This window comes from Cupressus sempervirens, chromosome 11, assembly GCF_028749045.1.
Source record: "Cupressus sempervirens isolate cs-2001-9-10 chromosome 11, ASM2874904v1, whole genome shotgun sequence".
NCBI lineage: Eukaryota > Viridiplantae > Streptophyta > Pinopsida > Cupressales > Cupressaceae > Cupressus > Cupressus sempervirens.
Window position 1 is genome coordinate 658,478,109 of NC_143128.1, and position 6,218 is coordinate 658,484,326.

Sequence of the window (6,218 nt, forward strand, 5' to 3'; positions counted from 1 at the left end):
GGAAATCCAGGATCATAGTAGTAAGGCCTTACTTTCCAAATGAATGTGTTATTTTTTAAAATCATATCTGCACCTGAATATGTAAGTGTAAAACTCAAACAGTACTTTTTACCATTGTTTGGTCTAATAGAAGGTTACCAAGATGTCACAAGGAAATAAAAAAAAAACAGTAAATTTTCCCTTGCAGATCAAATATAAACATTAAGTTTCAAGTGTCATGGAATTGTGTTCTTTGGTAAGAGGAATTGTGGAATTTTACTATTGCTTTTTGGGAACTTATATCCCTCTCTTATTGAACATTTCCAAAGAATGAAGACTGTGTTAGCCTTGTATGGTTCCTCAAATGTTTAATACTATGTTCCCTCGAGTTTTTGGGACGGGGACTGCAAGACGGGTTTCTGGGATGGCAATTTTATTTGGTGATTTTGGGGATGGGGGAGAGGGGGTAGGCGCGAGGGGAGGGGAGGGGATGGCAAACGGGGACAGCTACACACACACACACACACACACACACACACACACACACACAAAAGTTTGCAAATATACATGTCAGTCATATGAAACTAAGCACAAAGCATATCATATTCAATTGTCAATATGCATATCAATATGTGAATATAAATATATTATATAAGTTTAGTAGTGAACAATATCATAAAAATATGAAAATCTAAATATGCCCAAAGATTAGAGGGCTGCTATAATGTATCAATGTATTATCATGTCCAAGTTCAACATAGAAAGCAAAACATAGGAAAATGAAACAAACTGTTGCTCTATTCTGCCTCTACTGCCATGGTATCAAAACAAGTTTTCACTATCATTCTCCACAAGAAGCATAGTCTCATCTAATGAAACCCCAACCAATCTTGGAGTTGTGGCATCCTAATCTATCTAGGCCACATCCTCAGGCTCAACATCCCACCTCAAAGCTGGTGTTTGTTTATACTCTAGAGTTTGACGATCTGCAAGTCGAAGAGCATGATGCACTATCACTAGCTTTTTTGCTCTTTTAGAGGTACACTTGTTCCTCTTGATGTAGTGGATAAATGAATACGTGGACCAATTCCTCTTTGCAGCTGAGGAACTAGCAACTTGTGCAAAGGGGCGAGTGGCAAGTGTTTTTAACTCAGGTGAATCTCTCCCATGCCAAGTCCACCATCCAATAGAATCTTTCTGTGCCAAAACAACTCTATCCAACCTTTCTTGTGGCTTACCCAAGTTTGGGCCACGAAGGTTGGTGAAGTCAAGGAATTGTGCACGAAGAGTAGAGGCCTTTTGAGCTGACTACATCTTATCAATGGCTCTTGTGAAGCCATCCAATACCTCAGGATCATCACATGGGAGGCCACTTCTACCCAACTCTGCATACCATTTGGGATTTAGAGCAAAGATTGTCATATGAAGTGGGGTATTCATCATGTTCCACCTCGGGGTCGCAATAGAATTAATATTCTTCTCATAAAACCCCAATGTAGGATCCTTTGTTGCAACAATTCTCTTCATCTTCTCCAATGTGTTGTCAATAGTCTCATATATCTCTCCCAAACTAGGAGCGTCAGTATCAACATATCTAATGACATCTACAATTGGTGCTATGACAAAACACATATATTTGCAAGATGCAAACATGAATTAAAATCAGAATTAGAAATTTGATTTTTTAAAGACTGTTAGCATGCAAATCAACAAGCAAAAGACTAATATCAAATTTAAAAATCAGCAACTTATCTTATTGTGGACCACCCTCATCAAGGATCCTTTGCCTCATTGCTTTTCTTTCAAAGCACTTAGAATTGGACCATTGTCCCCACTCTAGGTTCACCACCATCAATTGAAGGGCTTTACACACCTCATCATCCTCTCCATCAAGATGAAATATGTGCAATACCTATAGAGACAATTATAAATTAAAATATCAATAAAATTAAACATTAATGATAAAAAACATCACATGTAAGTTTGTAACACTTATAAATAAAAATAAATTTAAATCAAATTAAAAGTAAACTATAATTAAAATTGTCATACTTTGTCTCGGTTCGAGGAACTTTTTGGGGAATGACTTAAATAGAGAAAGTGAAGTGTGGTGGTTGCAAATAAACATTTGCACTTCTCTAGCTTCTAACATCGCCTGTTTTACCATTCAATCTTTCCTATGTCCTTCAATGCATTGTTCAAGACATGAACACAAGAAGAGGTCTAAAAGATGTGCCTACAAGCACCTTCTATCATCAAACCAGCTGATTTGCACATAGGTGCAAAATATGTGATAACTTGTACTACACTAGACGACCCAACCTCCTCTATGACAACTCTCAAAATGGTGAACTGGAATTTTGCATCCTTTTTCTTTCCTTAGCAATCTCTGACTTAAAAAAAAAAAGAGCCAATAGGGGATGTGACAATGATATTGATAAGTGATCGATGTCTAACATCGGTCCACACATCCATCACAATAGAGCAACTCGTCCTAACCCAAGTGCGTTTCATATTCTCAAATAACAAAACAACCTTGGAGTACTCTTCATCTAAGATGGTGGTTCGTAGCTTATGCCCACTAGGGGGTACAAATGAGGGATTTATATTCAATACATCTTTCACCATTTGTTTAAAATAAGTGGAATGGGTTGCATGATATGAAATATCATTAGCAACAAAGAATCTACCAATGGATGCTTCACACTTTTCTTTTGCTTGTGCATTAAACATACTTTTCATAGAGCCCTTCTCACCACTACTCATCTTTCTCTTCCTTCTAGACTTAGTAGGGCTTCCACTAGTACCAGTGGTAGATGACATATGCCTAGATAATTGTGACGGAATAGATGGTGATGTCATTGTCAAATTTTGCTCCTCCATTTCAGCCTCTAAGTGCAATATTTGACATTCTTATCTTTGTTCATCAATCAAGTTAAGAGAAGCTTTAACTCCATGACATGAACACTGAAAAAGTGTGACTTCACCCTTGTATAACTGCCCCTAAAATCATCAAGACAAACATGACTGTAGACACCCAAAAATTGGCAAACACTTAAATCACGCAATCCTGATCAATCAGTTCAAATGAAAGAGAAAATTAGAAGAAACACAACATACTTTCAAATCAAAAATCACATCAAGTCATTAATCACCTATCAAATGGATAAGACCTAAATCAACTTTAAAAGAGATGAAAAAACAATTCAAATTCATAAAATGAAATTCAAAAAAGGAGGAAAAAGATAAAAGTGTTGAAAAATAAATAAGACATTTATTAAATCAACAAAATCACTTATCCTCACAAAATGGAAAATCTCCCTTTTTCATTTAAAAAGAATTAGAAATATCCTCAATTATCCTCGAAATCAAGTCTGTTGGACTCTTCCTCCTAGCATTTTAGTCATAGATCTTGCATGTATTCATTGTAGATCTGCATTTTAAGCATACTCCCATTCTAGAACTATCACTAAAATGCTGATCTGAGAGCTATTCTAGTTGTTGTAGTTAGTGAAGCATGAGACACTCATAGAGATTACATTCCGATGATGATATCTTGGGTCTAGTATTGTTTATCGTCAGTCTATTTGCATTCTACATTAAGGTTTCATAAATACGCGTTCACACCATGTACAAAATGGCGCCCACCGTGGGGCCAAACTAAAAGCCTCTCTATTTTCAAAATTTTCAATCTAATATTTCATTTCTAGTATAGATCTGTGTTTCTTGCTATTCTCTTGTGCAGATCTGATCGAATACAGGTTCTATAGTGTTTAGAAGGCCTCATATTAGCAAGAACAACATTCCAAAGTCTTCCCCAAGTATACAAGGGCCGGATCTGGATCTTCTGGTGCTTTTGAGATCTGTTTCAATGCTTCTGAGAGATATTCTGACACTTATGAACTTTGTTTTAATGCATTTAACTTTTTGTAGCACATATACACAGTTCTGTAATGCATTTGTATAGTTCTATAACACATCTGCATCTTCTTATAACACTTTTGAAGACTTCTATAATGCATTTAATCATTTCTATAGTGCATGTGAGGCATCTTACAACACATTTGATTTTCTTATAATGCATTTACATGATTAAATAACACATATAAGGTTTCTTGAAACACATATGAACATTTCTGTAGCACATTTGGTAGAAATTACAATTTCTTGAATCTAACTTCCAGATCCAAATATCGTTTTCTTACAAGCCTCTTCCGTGTTAACCAAAAAGCCTTCGGATTGCAGACCATGTGCAATAGGAATGAAGACCCTCATAAATGCGTCTAGCTTTTGCTAGCTCTGAATCAAGTAGGTGGACCTCGACTCTCATTGATTGAAAGTGTGGCATTTCTAAGTTTTCAAACATAGCGTAATAGAAGCGTTCGATCTCGCTGATCTAACACAAAAGTAGGCCTATGCTCTCAATTCCTTTGAGTTGATCAGAATGCCCGACCTTCTGTAAAGATTGGTCACAATTGAATGAGGAATGAATCCACACATAACCTAACCAGGAGCTCCTCTGTCTTTAGTAGTATAAGGGCTGGTAATCAAACTTCATGTTTGTTGTGTTTGAGAAGTCAAAATAGTAGGGATATGCTCTCACTCTCCTCGAGTGATCAGACTCCTAGACCTATCGTGATTTCCATTTCCCGCTTTGCACTAGGTAGGGTTATCTTTCCATAGAAGGGCTACCTCCTGAGTTGCCTTAGCAGGTTCGGTCAGAGGGATTGCCTCCCAATCTTGCATTTTCAATCGAATGCAAGCCACCTGTGTTCGGAACATAGCCTTCCTCTAGTAGTCCCACAAGGGATTGTGCCAAACCTCCTTGGCATTGGTGGGAAGCTCTTTGTCACAGGAGAGGTAAATCTGAACACAGTTAGAATACTAAGACCCACTAGTCACCGGCTTTAGATAACCTTGATAGGAAGCCATTTTTCTTCCATTTTCTAGGTGCGTGCGATTTTTCATTTTGTTTTGGTCTTACTACTATTGTTCTTGGAAGTGCTTTAAAACTTAATAATGAACATTAGTGTGGATCACAAACCTTCCAGAAAGAAAAATTTCAAATTGGTATCGAGAAACCAAGTCCAAGATGAAGACATTGCTAAAAAACCCTAAAAGTAGCACGTATACTGCATAAAATAACGCTTCTGAATATTTACATAATGCTTATGATCTCTGTTATAACGCATATTCCTATTAAATTGCGCATATGAGCCTTAAAACAACGCATTTGCCTAGTAGAGCTAAAAACATCCTTTTGAAATAAGCAGAGCTACAAACATCATTATCAACCCAACAGTTATCATTGCTTCATTTCGCACATCAAGTCAGAAATGTTCAGAGACTCATTCGTCCCTTACCTGACTTCGCGAAAGTGAAACTCATCCTATCAACATTCGTAAACACCTTGTCCAATCTAGCTTGTTACCACAAACAAATCACAGTCAACAGGAACGCTTGCCTTTTCGAAAAATGTCTAAAATCTAAAGGAATCCAACTCACATTTTATGCCACCACATAAAGCTGGTACAGCTACAAGACCAAAGTGATCACCTATACGAGTGAGTGCTAGAATAGCCAACAGAACCATCAAACACACAAAACCTCTAAATCTCCTCGAGCCTACTACAACAATAGATTGCCCACAGAACACAACTATTCACAAGTCACCTTTGTCAAATCGAAACTCAGAATCCATGGCCACAATGGGTTCATCTAACATCTGGGATGACAAAAGTATTGAAACTAAGATCGAAGATTTCTAACAAATTCCTGAGCTTGTTGACATCATGGACAAGATACTCGAAAAAAATAAGGAACGTTATATACTAGCATTAGCACAAGAAGGTGCGAAATTACCATCTAATTTTGATGTGACCAACTTGAAATGAGATGAAGAAGAGTCACCCCTAAATGTTGTTACTCAAAAGTTACAAGACCTACAAATGGAAATGGAAAGAATGAAAAGAGGAAAAACACAACCTGCGGAATTCAAATTCAAGAAGGTGTGTCCTCTCCCCTTTGATAAGAACATTATCTTCACCCCTTTCCCACAAAATGTGCAAATACCAAAATATGATAAATATTTTGGCACATCAGATCCATAAGACCACCTCATGCAATTCTATACCTTGAGTATGGAGTTTGTCCATGATACGACGTACTTGATGTGACTGTTTCTTAGAAGCCTTGGAGAGAAAGCCATGGAGTGCTTCTACAACCTGCCCTCCAATATC